Genomic DNA, 18,675 nt, shown 5'->3' with positions numbered 1-18,675 from the left:
AGCATCTGAGATCGTGAGGAAGTCTAGGGTCCACCTCATTAGAGTTGTCCATAAACCCTTTAATAAAGTGCCATTGGTTCAGAACTCTGTCTCTGGGGTTTTTCTTGTATGTTGGGCAGTTATAACCCTCACACCTATGTCTTCAGTTATCTGTGAAATTAATTAGTAAACAACTTAGTTCCTGATCTATCAGTCCAAATTTGTGTGTAACCAGCTAATGCCCATAACCAGAACTATGAGGAACCCATTGGTGGCCCTGCTGTTCAGCCTGCTCTTGGGTTGAGACTTAGCCTGGCTCCTGTGTTTACCTTACACTTGAGAATCAGCCACCCACATGCATGTTTGTTGATCTACTCACAGGGATTTGCAGACATGCCAGCTAAGCACCTTGTCAGGAGACAGATAACTTCTGGCTGGGCATTTATAACAGCTCTTTTTCAGAGGTAAAGAATTGGAAATTGAGGGAACGCACATCTATTGCGTAATGGCTGAAGAAGTTGTGGTATGTAATTATGATGGAATGCTATTGTACTATAGGAAATGATGAGCAGGATGCTCTCAGAAAAACCTAAAGACCTACATGGGTTGATGCAAAGTGGAGTGTACTGTGCACAAAGTAACAGCAATATTTTAAGATGATCAACTATGAATGACTTAGCTATTCTCAGCAATCCATGACAACACGTTTGCTAGGTCAAAGGGTATGCATGGTTTTATAGCCCTTTGGGCCTACTTCCAAATTGCTCTCGAGAATGGTTGGATCAGTTCACGAATCTCACAACAGTATATTAATGTCTCACTTTTCCTACATCCCCTCCAACATTTGTCATTTACCTTTTCTATCCTAATCTAATAGGTATGAAGTACTACCTCAGAATTGTTTTAACTTGTATTTCTCGCTACTCAGCGCAGCAGCAGCCTTTCTCTCTCCACAGTGGTCAGCTACGACCTCCCCCGACTCCCCAGCAACCATGTCGAAGGGACCCGCAGTTGGCATTGATCTTGGCACCACTTACTCCTGTGTGGGAGTCTTCCAACATGGGAAAGTGGAGATCATTGCTAATGACCAAGGAAACAGGACCACCCCAAGCTATGTGGCCTTCACCAACACAGAACGTTTAATCGGTGATGCTGCAAAGAACCAAGTTGCAATGAACCCCACCAACACAGTTTTTGATGCCAAACGTCTGATTGGTCACAGATTTGATGATGCAGTTGTACAATCAGACATGAAGCATTGGCCTTTTATGGTGGTGAATGATGCAGGCAGGCCTAAGGTCCAAGTGGAGTACAAAGGGGAGACCAAAAGTTTCTATCCAGAGGAAGTATCTTCTATGGTCTTGACCAAGATGAAAGAAATTGCTGAAGCTTACCTTGGGAAGACCGTCACAAATGCTGTGGTCACAGTACCAGCCTATTTCAACGATTCCCAACGTCAGGCCACCAAAGATGCTGGAACCATAGCTGGTCTCAATGTGCTTTGAATCATCAACGAGCCAACTGCTGCTGCTATTGCTTATGGCTTGGACAAAAAGGTTGGTGCTGAGAGAAATGTGTTGATCTTTGACCTTGGAGGTGGTACCTTTGATGTCTCCATTCTTACCATTGAAGATGGCATCTTTGAGGGTCAAGTCCACAGCTGGGGACACCCACTTGGGTGGGGAGGACTTTAACAACTGAATGGTCAACCATTTCATTGCTGAGTTCAAGCGAAAGCACAAGAAGGACATCAGTGAGAACAAGAGGGCTGTTTGCCGTCTGCGCACTGCTTGTGAACGTGCAAAGCGTACCCTCTCTTCCAGTACCCAGGCCAGTATTGAGATTGATTCCCTCTATGAAGGTATTGACTTCTATACATCAGTCACAAGAGCCTGTTTTGAAGAGCTGAATGCTGATCTCTTCCATGGCACCCTGGACCCTGTGGAGAAGGCCTTAAGAGATGTCAAGCTAGATAAGTCTCAGATTCATGACATCGTCCTGGTGGGTGGTTCCACTCGAATCCCCCAAATCCAGAAGCTTCTGCAAGACTTCTTCAATGGCAAGGAGCTCAATAAGAGTATCAATCCTGATGAGGCTGTTGCTTATGGTGCAGCTGTCCAGGCTGCCATTTTGTCTGGAGATAAATCTGAGAATGTGCAGGACTTGCTTTTGTTGGATGTCACTCCTCTTTCCCTTGGAATTGAAACTGCTGGTGGAGTTATGACCATTCTGATCAAATGCAATACCACCATCCCCACCAATCAGACACAGACTTTTACCACCTATTCAGACAACCAGCCTGGTGTGCTTATTCAGGTTTATGAAGGTGAGAGAGCGATGACAAAGGATAACAATTTGCTTGGCAAATTTGAGCTCACAGGAATTCCTCCAGCACCCAGGGGTGTTCCTCAGATTGAAGTAACATTTGACATTGATGCAAATGGCATCCTCAATGTTTCTGCTGTGGATAAGAGCACAGGCAAGGAGAACAAGATCACTATCACCAATGATAAAGGACGTCTGAGCAAAGAAGACATTGAGCGTATGGTCCAGGAGGCTGAGAAATATAAGGCTGAGGATGAAAAGCAGAGAGACAAGGTGTCTTCCAAGAATTCTCTTGAATCTTATGCTTTCAACATGAAAGCAACTGTAGAGGATGAAAAACTGCAAGGCAAAATTGGTGATGAAGACAAACAGAAGATCCTTGACAAATGTAATGAAATAATCAACTGGCTGGATAAGAACCAGACTGCTGAGAAAGAAGAATTTGAGCATCAGCAGAAAGAATTGGAGAAGGTCTGCAACCCCATTATTACTAAGCTGTACCAGAGTGCAGGAGGCATGCCTGGTGGGTTCCCAGGGGGTGGAGCAGCCCCATCTGGAGGTGCTTCTTCTGGACCCACCATTGAAGAGGTCGACTAAACACATCAGAGCATTCCACACAGCTTTTCAAAAATTGAAGGACTCAAATTTGTAGCCAAGGTAGTAGCAGTTTAAAAGTAACATTTAAGCTATTGTGTAAATCTGGGCATTTTGAATACTTGAATGTGTGCAGAGGGAGAGAAGTAAACAACATTGCACTTTATCAGTACTGTAAACAAGTGGAAATGCAATTGTCTTAGAGAATAAAATCTATTTAAAATTGGCACCATAAAAAAAACAAACTTGTATTTCTCCAATCAATAGTGTGTTTGAATTTTTTTTAATATGGCTATAGATAGCCTTAATTATTTCATCCAAAAACTTACTATGTCTTTTGATCATTTATCAATTCAGGAATAGCTCTTATTTTTATAAATTTGACTGTTCTCTATAAGTTAGGAAAATGAGGCCTTTAGCAGAGAAACTTGTTTCCAAGTTTTTTTTTTTTAATTACCATTCCTAACTATATTTTCCTCTATCCTATTCCACCTGTCCCCATTCTCTCTCTCCTTTCACTCTGTCCCTCCTCAAAAGTATTTTCTTCCTGACTATCCCCTACTCCAAAATGTCCTCCCTTCTATCATCCACCCTTCCCCTTCTATTTTTCTGTATGGTAAGATTGATTTCTATACCCCCATTGCCTGTGTATTTTATTTCCCAGTTACATGTAACACATTTTTTAACATTTGTTTTTAAAATTTTGAGTTCCAAATTCTCACCCTGGCAAGCAATTCCATACAGGTTATTCATGTGTATGTTATTCCCTCTTTAAGGCAGTTACTGTGAGAAAAAGATTCACTCATTCCATCTCACCTTTCCCCTCTTCCCCTCCACTGTAAAAGATTTTTTAAACCTCTTTTATGTGAGATAATTTATCCCATTCTACCTCTCTCTTTACCCCTCTCCCAGTGCATTCCTATCTCACCCTTTAGTTTTATTTTTTTAGATATCATCCCTTCATATTCAACTCATGCTGTGCCCTCTTTCTATATATATATATATATATATATATATATATATATATATATATATATATATATATATATATTCCCTTCATCTACCCTAATACTGAGAAAGGTCTCTCGAGTTACAAATATCAACTTTCCCTGTAGGAATGTAAATAGTTCAATTTTAATAAGTCCCTTATGATTTCTCTTTCCTGTTTACCTTTTCATGCTTCTTTTGTATTTGAAAGTCAGATTTTCTATTTAGCTTTGGTCATTTTTTTTAAGAAAACATTAAATTCCTCTATATCATTGAATATCAAATTTTTTTCCCCTTAAGAATTTTACTCAGTTTTGCCGGGAAGGTGATTCTTGGTTTTAATCCCAGTTCCTCTGATTTTTGAAATGCAATGGAAGATTTCTGATCCTTTAATATAGAAGCTGCTAAATCTTGTGTTATAATGATTGTGGTTCCAACAATAGTTAAATTGTTTCTTTCTGGCTGCTTGCAATATTTTCTCCTTGACCTCAAAATTCTGGAATTTGACTATAATATTGCTGGAAGTTTTTCTTTTGGGATCTCTTTCAAGAGGTGAGTGGTGAATTCTTTCAATTTCTATTTTACCCTCTGGTTCTAAAACATAAAGGCAGTGTTCCTTGATAATGTGTGGGACAAGATGACTTGTCCAAAATAAAAATAAGCAGAGATATCTCCAAGTGCTGACAAGAAGGATTTATTTAATTATTTCTTCTTGCAAGAAGGGTGGTCTCGCTACTAGAGGCAGTCTAGAATTCCCCCCAAAAAGGAATCCATCATCTGTTTGTGCTTCTGCTGCTTGCTCATATTGGCAGCCATTTATTGACTTTTCAGCTCTTTGCCACATTAGAACTCTGCTTCCAGAATGGAGAGAGCTTTGTCACCAGTTTCTGGGGTTTTTGCAGCTGCTGGAGCTATTAGATAGGTGCCCTCTCTACAGCCCCCACATGCTCTGGCTCACTGGTCACACACCCCAGGACTCACCCAAGACCCCAATTTGGATCCAAGCAGGTCAAAGCATGACCGATTACCCTCTGAATGGTTGCTTGATCCTCCTAAAATCTGCAGGCCAGGAGCTCTGGATGCAGGCACATGGCAGCAGCTACAGTGACTGCACCTCCTCCAATTCTCACTCTGGGGGTAGCAGCCAGACTATGCTCTCCCTGTTGCAACAAAGTTCCACACTGACCTTTTATTTTGTCTTTGGCGTTTATGGATTGAGGAGTCTGGAAAGCACTACATCTGCTGGTGATTTACTCTCGTGAAGTCTGCTCCAGCCGCTGGTCACTAGGGCCACCCTGGGGCTAAAACCACAGCTCAGTCAGGACTGTGGTTGGCTCCCAGCACACTAGGATGGACCTTTCCTGTTGGCCTGCCAGGCTTCCTTCACTAAGAGATTTGTTTCTCTCTGTCACTTTGTGGGTTCCATAGCTTTGAAGTTTGTTTAGAGTAATTTTTTACATGTATGGGAGGATGGAAACCGGAGCCTCACCGAAGTCCTGTTTCTACACCACCACCTTAGGTCTTCCACCCCCCTCCCTGAGATCCAGGGTGAGTTCTAAGTGGTACATTATGATCCCGGTGAACAGGTCCAGTTTATTGAGGGAAGGGACAGGGTGAGACTACAGTTGAAGTCTGATGTTTCTTTTTATGAATTCAGAAGCCCATCGTAGGAAGAAGAGAAGCTTGACCAACCTGTCTGCTTAATGAAATGGAGGCCCCTTGAATGGACCATTTGGATGAATGGGCCAGCAAGTTGGCAGGGATATTCCAGAGTGAACAGGCAACAAAGTTCCATGGATTTTCCAGTGTCAGGAGGCCCCAAGTGCAGCTGAAAGTTCTGGGGTGAGATTGCAGCTGAGGCATGGTGATGAGTTCTGGAAATTACAAACAGCACTGTGAGGGGAATGAAGATTTGCTGGTCTGGTCACCTTGCCTAAAAGAAGTTCATGATAAGAAATCACAAATGAGAGATTACTTAGTACTGGAAATATTTATTAAAAGTCAAGAAGTGCATATTAACCATATCTGCATTGATCTTTACCAAGGTCAATTATGTGTTAGGCACAGGTAAAGTCTCAATTCAGTTCATTTCAGTGAATGTACCTAGTGCTGTTGCCCTCAACAATGGCGTTCCATTCCACGAAGGAGACCATGTTGTTCAGTTGTTTCAGGCATGTCTGACCCTTTTTGACCCAATTTGGGTTTTGTTGGCAAAGGTATTAGTGTGGGGGTGGAGCCAAGATGGCAGAATGGCAGAAGGAACTTTTCTAAGCTCCTCCATGAATTCGGTCACTAAACTTTAAAAAGTGAATCTGAACAGATTTTAGAGTGACAGAATCCATTGGGAGAATGAAAATGGCAGATTCCCAGCCCAGGAAAGTGCCCATGTAGGTCTGGGCAGGGAGAGCACAGAGCAAAAAGGGGCTACACCAGTGCGGACCTGAAAGCAGACTACAGTGGTTTGAGATAGAGCCCCAGCCAGGTCTTACCCACCTCAAGGGTGATTCACAGCTGTCTCACCAAAGGACTGAGGATTGGTCAGAGAACGATAAGAGAAAGTGCAGGGCTTGAAGCAGTGACAGCAGCTTCTCCTGGGGCTATCGGCCCACAGGCAGTAAGTTTAAAAATCCCGTAGCTGAACTTCCAGAACCCAAGATGGCAGAGTAATCCCTAGCTGCTCTGAATCCCCCTCCTTGAACCAGAAAACCCAGAGATAAATGTCCCACCCAGAATAAAATCCTGAAAAAGTGGAAATAGCCTCAGGCTTAGCAGTCACTGAGAAAGGGTATAAAGGAAGCAGTAAGTAGTCTGAAGTGAAGGGTGGGAGGGGTCCCAACAACCTCCACCTCAGCTGACCAGCAGGAGCTCCCAAAGCCCAGGGGTTAGAGCTAGGAAGCCCTAACAACACAGGCCCAGGTGGGCCTTAGCACCACCAGGGTAATCTGCAGACACTGGCTCTCCTGGATTCTACCTGCTGAGCCTGGCTGAAATGTAGCCCAGGGACACAGAGGTTGAAACCTGAAGGGACCAGACCACCCTTCCCCCACATGTTACTCTGTGAGCCTCAGGGAAACTTAGGGGAAACCCTGAGAGTCCTGGTCTTGGCCTCAGTCTAGACACCCAGAGGCTACAGCACACAAAGTCAACAACCAGGCCCTTAGCTCCCATCCTGAGAAGCAATGTCAGGAAATAGGCAATCACAATGGGTTAAGAAGGGAACTGAGAAAGCAAAAGCATGAAAATCGATCCAATATTATTATACCGAGAAGGAACAACCAAAGACAGAGGACAACATGGACTCTATACTCACACCTGAGACCACAGAAGGAAATATGAACTAGTCTCAAGACAAAAAAAGCATACTTGGAGGAGCTCAAGGAAGATTTTAAAAGCCAAATTAGAGAGGCAGAAGATAAATTTAAATCTACATTGACCAAATTGGAAGAAAAATCTCACTGAAAAATAACAAATCCTTGAAAAGTAAAATTTGTGAACTGGGACAGGAGGTTCAACATATAACTGGAGGTAATACTTTCCTACAAATGCAAAGTGAACATATATATGGAAAAGGAGCTTCAAAAACTAAAAGAGGAAATAATTCATTAAAAATTAGAATCAATCAAATCAAAGCTAAGGACTCTATGATGCATCAATATTCAGTCAAACAAAATATGAAGATTGAAAAATTAGAAGAAAGTAAAAAATATCTCACTGGAAAAACAACTGATCTGGAGAACAGATCCAGGAGAGATAACCTAATAATTGTTGGTCTACTAGAAAGCCATGATGAAAAAAGCAGCCTGAATAACATCCCCCAAGAGATTGTCAAAGAAAACTGTCCTGAGGTCCTATAATCAGAGGGTAAAATAAGTATAGAAAGAATTCACCAGACTCCCCCTGAACGAGATCCTAAATTGAAAACTTCAAGAAATATAGTAGCCAAATTGCAGAATTACAAGGTCAAAGAGAAAATACTGCAAGCAGCCAAAAAGAAACAATTCAAATATCGTAGAACTGCAGTCAGGATTCCACAGGACCTAGCAGCTTCTACATTAAAAGATTGGATGGATTGGAATTTGATATTTCCTAAGACAAAAGACCTAGGACTGCAACCAAGGATCAACTAGCCAGCAAAACTGAGCATAATTTAATGAAATATGGGACTTCCATACTTTCTTGATGAAAAAGCCAGAGCTCAATGGAAAATCTGATCCCCAATTGCAAAACTCAATAAAGACATAAAAAGGTAAACAAGGAAAACACAAACTCACACGCACACACAAACACACACACACAAACACACCACGCTCACACATGCACATAACTTGGGATTCAACAGGATCAAATTGTTTACATCTGTATATGAGAAGCTGATACCTGTCAGTTGTGAAATGTATATAATTATCATGACATTCAAAAGGGATATTAGATAGATAGATAGATAGATAGATAGATAGATAGATAGATAGATAGATAGATAGATAGATAGAGTAATGCAATGCCAAAAGAAGGCAACTTCCCAGGTTCAAAATAACCAGCATAGGTGCTCTCTATTTTATTCAGTAACAAACCAAGAACAGAGAAGATCAAAACATGACATCATTCAAAATACAGCATTTACTAAGTGTGATTAAATAATCTCCAAGTACTACCCCACCCCAGGACCTTCCAATCATTCAATCAATTACAAAGTCTCTGTTCTAAATACTTCTCCACCCCTAGGCTATACCTTAATTAAGTCCACCACAAAGCCCCTCTTCTCAAATGTAGATTAGTTTCCAAACATAAGGTCAAAAGTTCCCCACCCCTGGATCACAATTGAATCTACCCCAGAGTTACATCAAGTTTAAACACAGCACTTAATACCCAAATGGAGGTCTTTTCTTCATCTTGACACGAGGCAAGTTCTCAGCAATCTTAGTTCCTGGGGAGACAAGGCTTAGCAAGGCCACAAGATACATTGCCAGTCCCTTCATGAATTCATCCTCTGTCTGTAGAACAGTCCTAGAACCCCTGAAAACATTGGCAAAACCCTCTCCCAGGATTTCTGTAAACATACAACAAGAAAATCCTTCTTCAGGGCTTCTGTACCAACAGAAAGGCTCCCAGACCCCTGCAACAACAGCACTGTCCTTCACCAGTGGACAGTATTCACTCTGTCTGCAGGACAGTCTCCAGACCCCTGCAACAACAGTACTGTCCCTCACCAGTGGACAGTATTCACTCTCTGTCTGCAGGACAGTCTCAGGGCTTCTTAGCGAACAGCCAGGTTCCAGGACTTCTTCAACAAAAGGACAGTCTTTCACCAGTGGACAAATATGGCAAAATAACATCAAAAGAGACAGACAAAGTACCAGCAAAACAGCCATGTCTCCTCAGTCCTTGGCAGCTCAGGGGGCAGGTCTCAAAAGTCCAGGGCAATTCAAAGCGGCCACCAGCAATTCTCTTAGTCTCTCTCTCTCCATGAGGTGCTGCTTCCAAAAAGATCTTCCGCCTCTCTCTAGTGTCTCTCCAAATCTATGTCACCAGCTCCTCCCAGTTCAGGACTTTCTTTTCACATCAACAAGCCCATCCCACAGGTGGGATTAACAAACTCTGGGTTTTAACACAATCAATTTGAAAACCAAGCCAATGCAGGGGAATCTTTAATTGCCATTACTATCACAGATAGATAGATAGATAGGTCGATAGAGTGTATGGGTATAAATGAACTAATCTGATGATTAAAAAATCCTTATGAAGGGATACTAAGTGATTGTAATGGGAGGAAAGGAAGGGATGAGGCAGAAAAAGGTAAATTATGCCACACAAAGAGGTATAAAATCATACTATAGTAGAGGGGAAGGAGATGAACATCATATGAGCTTTGTTCTCATTGCTTCTGGTTCAAAGAGGGATCAGCATAATCAAGTTTAAGATTCTAACTTGAAAAGTCACAAAAACTCATTATAAGAGAGAAAAAGGAGGGAGAGAGAGGAGCACTGTATGAAATTTACTCTCATTGGTTTGGGGTAAAAGAGGAAATAACACACTCCCTTAAGTTAAGTATAAAAATCGATTGTGTCCTAAAGGCAGTAGGAGGGGTAAGGCAGTGGGATAAAAATGCCGGGGGGAGGGTTAGAAGGGAGGGAAATAGCAGTAAAGTGAAAGGGTAAATAAAGAGGGGGACATGGGGTGGAATACTGAGGGAGGCAGTGATCAAAAGGAAAATTCTTGAGGAGGGGAAGGGAAAAAGAAAGAAAAAAACATAAAAAGGGAAGGGAATAAAATGGAGGGAAAGACAGAGATAGTAATCATAACTATGAATGTGAATGGGATGAACTCTCCCATAAAATGGAGGCAGGTAGCACAATGGATTAAAACCACAATCCTACAATATGCTGTCTACAAGAAATACATTTGAAACAAGGGGATATGCATAAAGTAAAGGTAAATGGTCGAAGTAGAATATATTATGCTTCAGCTAAAGTATGGGTAGCAATCCTTATCTCAGATAAAGCAAAAAATAATTAGATCTAATTAAAAGAGATAAGGAAGGAAACTATATCCTGCTGAAAGGCACCATCGAGAATGAAGCAATATCATTACTTACCATATATATACCAAGTGGTATATCATCCAGATTCCTAGAGGAGAAGAAAAGGACATTAGAGGAAGAAATAGATAGCAAAACTATACTAGTAGGTAACCTCAGTCTCCCCCTCTCTAAACTTGAAAAATCTAACCTCAGAGTAAATAAGAAAGAAGTTAAGGAGGTGAGTAGATTTTTAGGCTGTATATGATAGATCTCTGGAACAAACTGAATGGAGATAAAAAAGGAATATACCTTCCTATCAGCAGTACATAGCACACCCACAAAAATTGACCATATACTAGGGCATAAAAACCTGACAATTCAGTGCAGAAAGACAAATTTTTTAAATGCATCATCCTCAGATCATAATTTTAAAAATCCATATGCAATAAAGGGCCATGGAAAGATACACTAAAACCTAATAGGAAACTAAATAATTTAATCCAAAAGATTGAGTGGTTCGGGGGTGGAGCCAAGATGGTGAAAGCAGGAAAACTTCCTTCGCTCCACCCATAACAACCTCAAATACCCATAAAAATGACTGTAAACAAACTTTAGGGTTATGGAACCACAAAGTGACAGAGAGAAACAAATATCCCACTGAAATTAGCCCAGCAGGGGAAGAGTAAGTGTTCATTGAAGCCTGCTGGGAGCAGAGCCGATCCTGAACTATGGTTTTTGCCTCAGGGTGGCTGGACCAGCTGTGGCTAGAGGAATGCCAGGAGATTAGATCACCAGCAGCTATGGCAGTTTCCAAAATCATCAACACATAAATACCAAAGACAAAGTGAGAGGGTAGAGGTCCTGGGGTGTGTGACTAGTGAGCCAGACCATGTGGAGGATTCAGAGAGGGCAGCCAACTAATGGCTCTGGCAGCTGTGAAAACCTCAGCAATTGGGGCAAAGCTCTCCTCTCCAGAATTAGAGTTCTACTGTGGGAAAAAGCTCAAAAGTCAAGTAATTGACTGGCAACATGAAGAAGTAAAGCAAGCACAGCAATACAACTTTGGGTTCATTTTTGGAGGACAAAAAGGATCAAAAAATGGAACAATAGGAAGACAAAAAAGTCAGAACTCCTGCACCAAAAGCTTCCTAGAAAAATATGAACTGGTTACAGGCCATAAGGGAGTTTAAGAAGGATTTTGGAAACCAAATAAGAGAAGTGGAGGAAAAATGGAGAAGAGAAATGAGAATGATGCAAGAAAATCAGGAAAAGAGAGTCAACAACCTGATTGAAGAAAATAACACCTTAAAAATAGACTAACTCAAATGGCAAGAGGCTCAAAAAGCCAATGAGGAGAAGAATGCCTTAAAAAGCGGAATTTGCCTAATGTAAAAAGAATCTCAAAAGCTCACTGAAAACAATAATTCCTTCAGAATTATATTGGAGCAAATGGAAGCTACTGACCTTATGAGAAATCAAGATACTATTAAACAGATCCAAACAAATGATAAAAATAGAAGGCCATTTGAAATACCTCAATGGAAAAACCGCTGACCTGGAAAGTAGATCCAGGAGAGATAATTTAAAAAATTATTGAACTACCTGAAGCCATGATAAAAAAGAACCTAGAAATCAACCTTCAAGAAATTCTAAAGGAAAATTGCCCTGATATTTTAGAACCAGATGGCAAAATAGAGGTTGAAAGAATTCAGCAATCACCACTTGAAAAATATGCCCAAAAGAAAACTCTTAGGAATATTATAGTCAGGTTCTGGAGTTCCCAGATCAAGGTGAAAATATTACAAGCAACCAAGAAGAAACAATTTGAATACCGTGGAAACACAAAGGATCTGGGAGCTTCTACACTGAGGGTTTGGAATATGATATTCCAGAGGTCAAAGAAGCTGGGATTAAAACCAAGAATCACCTACCCAGCAAAACTGAGTATCATGTTTCAGGGTAAAATATGGTCATTCAATGGAAAAGAGGACTTTCAAGAATTCTTGATGAAAAAAACAGAGTTGAATAGAAAATTTGACATTCAGATACAAGAATCAAGAGAAGCATGAGAAGGTAAACTGGGAAAAGAAATCATAAGGAATTTATCAAAGTTGGACTACTTACATTCCTACATGGAAAAATGGTAATTGTAACTTATGAAACTTTTCTCAGTATAAGAATTCTTGAAGGGAATAAAAATGTGTGTGTGTGTGTATACATGCACACATATATATATATATACATATATATGTATATATGTCTATATAGGAGTGTATATGGGCATATGGATACATGGGTGAGTGTGTGTATATATGTGTACAGATATACAAAGAAAAGGGGCACAGGACCAATTGAATAGGAAGGGATGATACTTAAAAGGTGAAATTTAGAAGTGAGAGAGGAATATCATGAGAGGAGATGGGAAGAGACAGAATGGGGTAAAATTATCTCATATAGAAGAGGTTAGGGAAAACTGTTACAATGGAGGGGAAGAACAGGAACGCAAAAGGGAACGGGTCAACCTTACTCTCACTGAATTTGGCATAGGTTGGGAATGACATACACAATAAATAGGGTAACTCACCCTACAGGAGAGAAAGGGGAAGGAGATAAGAAGGTGGATGATAGAGGGGAGGACATGTTTGGGGGGAGGGTATTTAGAAGCACACACTTTTGAAAAGGGACAATGTAAAGTAGAGAATAAAACAAGTGGGAGGTGGGATAGGATGGAAGGAAATATAGTCAGTCTTTCATACAATATATTGACTATGGAAATGTTTTGCCTATCTACATGTTTACATCCAATATTGAATTGCCTATCTTTCCAGTAAGGGTGGGTGATGAGGGCAGAAGGGAAAGAATCTGGAATTCGAAGTTTTAAAATCATATATATATATATATATTACATGCAACTGGGAAATGACATATACATGCACTGGGCTATAGAGATCAATCTTGCCCCACTGGAAAGTCAGACTGGGGATGGGGGAGGATATAGGAGTGAACAGATTGGGAGAAGGGGTATACAGTGGGATCACTGTTTTGCGGTGGTGTGTAGGAGAAACATGGGGAGAAAATGTGTAACTCAAAATCTTGTGGAAACGAATGTGTAAACTAAAAATAAACGTAAAATTTAATTTAAAAAAAAGAATGAGTGAGTCAAACACGAAATTATAGAAACAATCAGTGACTTCATTCAAGACAACAGCAATAATGAGACAACATACCAAAACTTGGGGGATGAAGCAAAGACAGTTCTTTTTTTTAATGCTTTATTAACTTCTGATATACATCATTCGTTTCCACCAGATTTTGAGTTACACATTTTCTCCCCGTTTTTCTCCTACCCACCGCCCCAAAATAGCAGTCCCACAGGACATCCCCTCGTCCAATCTGCTCTCTCCCATATTTCTTCACATACCCCTTTCGACTTTTCCAGTGGATCTCTATGCACCAGTGCCTGTATATATTATTTCCCAATTACATGTAAGATGGTATTAATAATAGTGTATATATATATAAATATATACACACATACATATATTTGAATATTTCATTTTAAAACTTTGAATTCCAGATTCATTCCCTTCCTTTCTTGTCACCCACGCTTACTGGGAAGATAAGCAGATCAGTATAGGTTGTACATGCGTGGCTAATGCAAAACAATAACATAGTAGATATTGTAAAAGACTGACTATATTTCCCTCCCTCCTATCCCATCTCCCACTTGTTCTATTCTCTACTTCGATCCCGTCTATTTTCAAAAGTGAGGGCTTCCAACTTCCTTCCCCCCCAGCCTACCCTCCCTTCTATCATCCCCCCTCTCATCCCCTTCCCCCCCTATTCTCCTGGAGGGTGAGATACCCTATTTAGTGTGTATTTCACTCCCTCCTCAAGCCAAATTCAATGGGAATAAGGTTGACCCATTCGCTTTTGCCTTCCTATTCTTCCCCTCCATTGTAACCATTTTCCCTTGCCTCTTCTGTATGAGATAGTTTACCCCAATCTGTCTCTCCACATCTCTTCATTATATTCCTCTCACCTCTTAATTTCACCTTTTAAGTATCATTCCTTCCTGTTAAATTGGTCCTGTGCCCTCTATGTATACCTGTAAACATATATACACACATTCACATATGTATTCATATGCCCATATACCCTCATATATAGACAAATCTATATATTTCTAAACCCTTCAACTACTGAGAAAAGTTTCATAAGTTACAATTATTGTTTTTCCATGTAGGAATGTTAATAGTTCAACTTTGATAAGTTCCTTATGATTGCTTTTCCCTGTTTACATTCTCATGCTTCTCTTGCTTCTTGTATCTGAATGTCAAATTTTCTATTCAACTCTGGTTTTTTTCAGCAAGAATGCTTGAAAGTCTTTTACTCCACTGAATGACCATATTTTCCCCTGAAACATAATACTCAGTTTTGCTGTGTAGGTGGTTCTTGATTTTAATCCCACCTCCTTTGCCCTCTGGAATATCATATTCCAAGCCCTCCGATCCCTCAGGGTAGAAGCTGCCAGATCCTCGGTTATCCCAATTGTGTTTCCACAATATTCAAATTGTTTCTTCCTGGCTGCTTGTAATATTCTCTCCTTAATTTGGGAATTCTGGAACCTGGCTATAATATTCCTAGGAGTTTTCTTTTTGGGATCTTTTTCAGGAGGTGATCAGTCGATTCCTTTTCCCTCTATTATGTATGCCCTCTAGTACTAAAACTTCAGGGCAGTTTTCTTTGAGAACTTCCTGGAGGATGATTTCTAGCTTCTTACTTTGGTCATGGCTTTCAGGCAGTCCAATAATTTTAAAATTATCTCTCCTGGATCTATTTTCCAGGTCAGTGGTTTTTCCCATAAGATATTTCATATTGCCTTCTATTCTTTCATTTGTTTGGATCTGTTTAAGAGCATCTTGATGTTTCATAAAGTTATTAGCTTCCATTTGCTCCAATCTAATTCTGAAGCAATGATTCTCCTCATTGAGTTTTTGAGATTCTTTTTCCATTTGGCAAACTTGGCTTTTTTAAGGCATTCTTCTCCTCATTGCCTTTTTGGGCCTCCTTTGCCATTTGAGTAAGTCTGTTTTTAAGGTATTATTTTCCTCAGGCTGTTGACTCTCATTTCATAATTTTCTTGCATTGTTCTCATTTATTTTCTCAATTTTTCCTCCACTTCTCTTAGCTGCTTCTTAAGGTCCTCTATGGCCTGTAACCAGCTTGTATTTTCCTTTGAAGCTTTTGGTGCAGGAGTTCTGACTTCACTGTTTTCCTCCTGTTCCATGCTTTGCTCCTTTTGTCCCCAAAATAGGAGTGTAATATTGGAATCTTCTGTCTGCTTTGTTTCCTTTGCCTACTCATTTTGCCGCTCAATTACTTGAATTTTGGGCTTTTTGCCACATTAGGACTCTGCCACCAGACAGGGGAGTTTTCATCCCAAACACTGGGGTTTTCTCAGCTGCCGGAGGTATTAGATAGGTGCCCTGTCTGAGGTCTCCACAGGCTCTGCCAAGCTGGACACACACCCCAGGACCTCCACCCTAGACTGAAATCCAGACCCAAGCAGGTTAAAGCAAGAGCGATTGCCCCTCAGACTGGTCCTTGGTCCCCCTACACTCTGCAGGCTAAGAGTGATGTTGCCACGTGGCGCTGGCTGGCTGTGCCTGTGTCTCAGCGGCTTCTCGCCCCAGGGGTAAAAGCTATGCCCTCCCACTTACTGGGTCCCAAAATCCAGACTGCACTGGCATCTCACTTTGTCCTTTGAATCTATGTGTTGATAAATGTGGAAACGGCCACAGCTGCTGGTGATCTGGAGTCCCTCCTGCTGTGGCTGGTCAGGCCCGCCCTGGGGCTAAAGCCTTGGTGTGGGGCTGGGCTCCACTCCCAGAGTGCTCCTCTCGATTCCTGCTGGCCTGCCGGGCTGTCCTCAGCGGGAGGTTAGCTTCTCTGTGTCATTTTGTGGGTTCTGCACCCCCAAAGTTTGTTTAGAGTCTCCTTTTTACATGGATTGGGGAAGGTGGAAGCCAGAGCCATGGGAAGGTCGAGCTTCTACTCTTCCATCTTGGCTCCGCCCCCAGCAAAGACAGTTCTTAGGGCAAGTTTATATCCCTGGATGCGTATATGAATAAATTAAAGAAAATGGAGGTCATGGAATTGGGCATGCATTTGAAAAAGCTATAAAAAGAACAAATTGAAAACCCCCCATTAAATACTAAATTAGAAATAAAGAAAACCAAAGGAGAGATTAATAAAATTGAAATGAAGAATACTATTGAATTAATAAATAAAACAAAGAGCTGGTCTAATGAAAAAAAAAACAATGAAATTGATAGATCTTTACTCAATATGACAAAAAAAGGAAAGAAAAAACCATTTTATGAGTATCAAAAATTAAAAGGGTGAAGCTACCTCCAATGAAGAGGAAATTAAAACAATAATTAGGAATCTTTTTGCCCAATTGGATGTACATAAATTTGACCATCTTACTGAAATGTATGAATATTTAAAAAATATATAAGTTGCCCAGATTAACTGAAGAGGAAGTATATTACTAAAATAACCCCTTCTTAGAAAAAGAAATCAAACAAACCATCAGCAAAGTCCCTAGGCAAAATCTCCAGGGCCAGATGGATTTACTAGCAAATTCTATCAAACATTTAAACAATAAATGATTCTAATACTAGACAAACTACTCTACTTTGGGAAAATTGGTGAAGCAGGAGTCCTAACAAATACTTTTTATGACACAAATATGGTACTAATAGCTAAATCTGGAAGAGACAAAATGGAGAAAGAAAATTATAGACAAATTTTCCTCATGGATATAGATGCAAAAAATTTTAAATAAAATATTAATAAAAAGACTACAGCAACTTATCACAAGAATAATACACTTAGGTCAGGTGGGATTAATTCCTGGAATGTAAGGGTGGTTCAATATTGGGAAAACCGTCAGTATAATTGATCATATCCACAATAAAAGTAGCAGAAAACATATGATTATTTCAATAGATGCAGAAAATGCTTTTGATAAAATACAACATCCATTCCTATTAAAAACACTAGAAAGTATAGGAATAAATGGAGTCTTCCTTAAAGTAATAGGTAGCATCTATTTAAAGCCATCAGCAAATATTATATGTAATGGGGATAAGCTAGAAGCATTTCCAAAAAGATCAGGGTTGAAACAAGAATGTCCACTATCACCCCTCTTATTCAGTCTCGTACTAGAAATGGTAGCAGTAGCAATTAGAGGAGAAAAATAAATCAAAGGAATCCAATTAGGCAAAGAAGAGACTAAGCAATCACTCTTTGCAGATGATATAACATATACATACATATATATATATTTAGATAATCAAGTAAAAAACTACTAGAGACAATAATTAAATTTGACAAAGTTGCAGGATATGGAATAAAGCCACATAAATCCTCAGCATTCCTATACATTTCTAACAAAATCCAACAGCAAGAGATAGAAAGAAAAATCCCATTGAAAAATGCTGTAGACACGATAAAATATTTGGGAATCTACCTGCCAATAAAACAAAACAAAACAAACAAACAACGCAGGACCTATATAAACACAACTACAAAACACTTTCCACACAAATAAGGTTAGATGTAACTAAATTGGAAAAAAACATCAGTTACTCATGGCTGGGTCAAACTAATATAATAAAAATGACACTTTTGCCTAATTTAAATTACATGTTTAGTGCCATACCAATCAATCTACCAAAAAATTGCTTTGTAGATCTAGAGAAAGAGTAACAAAATTCATCTGCAAGAACAAAAGGTCCAGATTATGAAGGGAATTAATGAAAAGAAATGATAGGGAAGGTGACCTAGACCTACCAGATTTTATTCTGTATTATAAAGCAGCAGTCATCAAACCTTCTTGGCTGAGGAATAGAATAGTCCATCAATGAAATAGATTGGGTATGTGAGAATCAGCAGTCAACAACTATAGTTATCCACTATTTGATAAACCCAAAGACTCTAGTTTTGTGAATAAGAAATCACTTTTTGATAAAAACTGCTGGGAAAACTGGAATATAGTAAGGGAGAAACTGGGCACAGACCATTATCCAACACCGTATAACAAAATCAAGTCCAAATTGGTGCACAATTTAGATAAAAAGGCTGATAATGTAACCAATCTGGGAGAGCAAGGAATAACGTACCTGTCAGATTTATGGAGAAGGGAAGATTTTATGACCAAATGTATCAGCAATGCCATATTCACAATGCCTATAGAGATTACA

General features: G+C 40.0%; 1 pseudogene; it reads left to right on the top strand.

Moving 5' to 3' along the window:
* Window positions 1-893: 893 nt before the first annotated feature.
* LOC138142645 (heat shock cognate 71 kDa protein-like) lies at window positions 894-3,143 on the top strand (annotated as a pseudogene).
* Window positions 3,144-18,675: the final 15,532 nt, after the last annotated feature.

The sequence above is a fragment of the Petaurus breviceps genome, unplaced genomic scaffold (assembly GCF_028583685.1).
Source record: "Petaurus breviceps papuanus isolate PSGF00001 unplaced genomic scaffold, PetGlider_PUasm1.0 90601, whole genome shotgun sequence".
NCBI lineage: Eukaryota > Metazoa > Chordata > Mammalia > Diprotodontia > Petauridae > Petaurus > Petaurus breviceps.
Note: the sequence above shows the minus strand (reverse complement) of the source record. Positions and strands in the feature narration are given on the sequence as shown.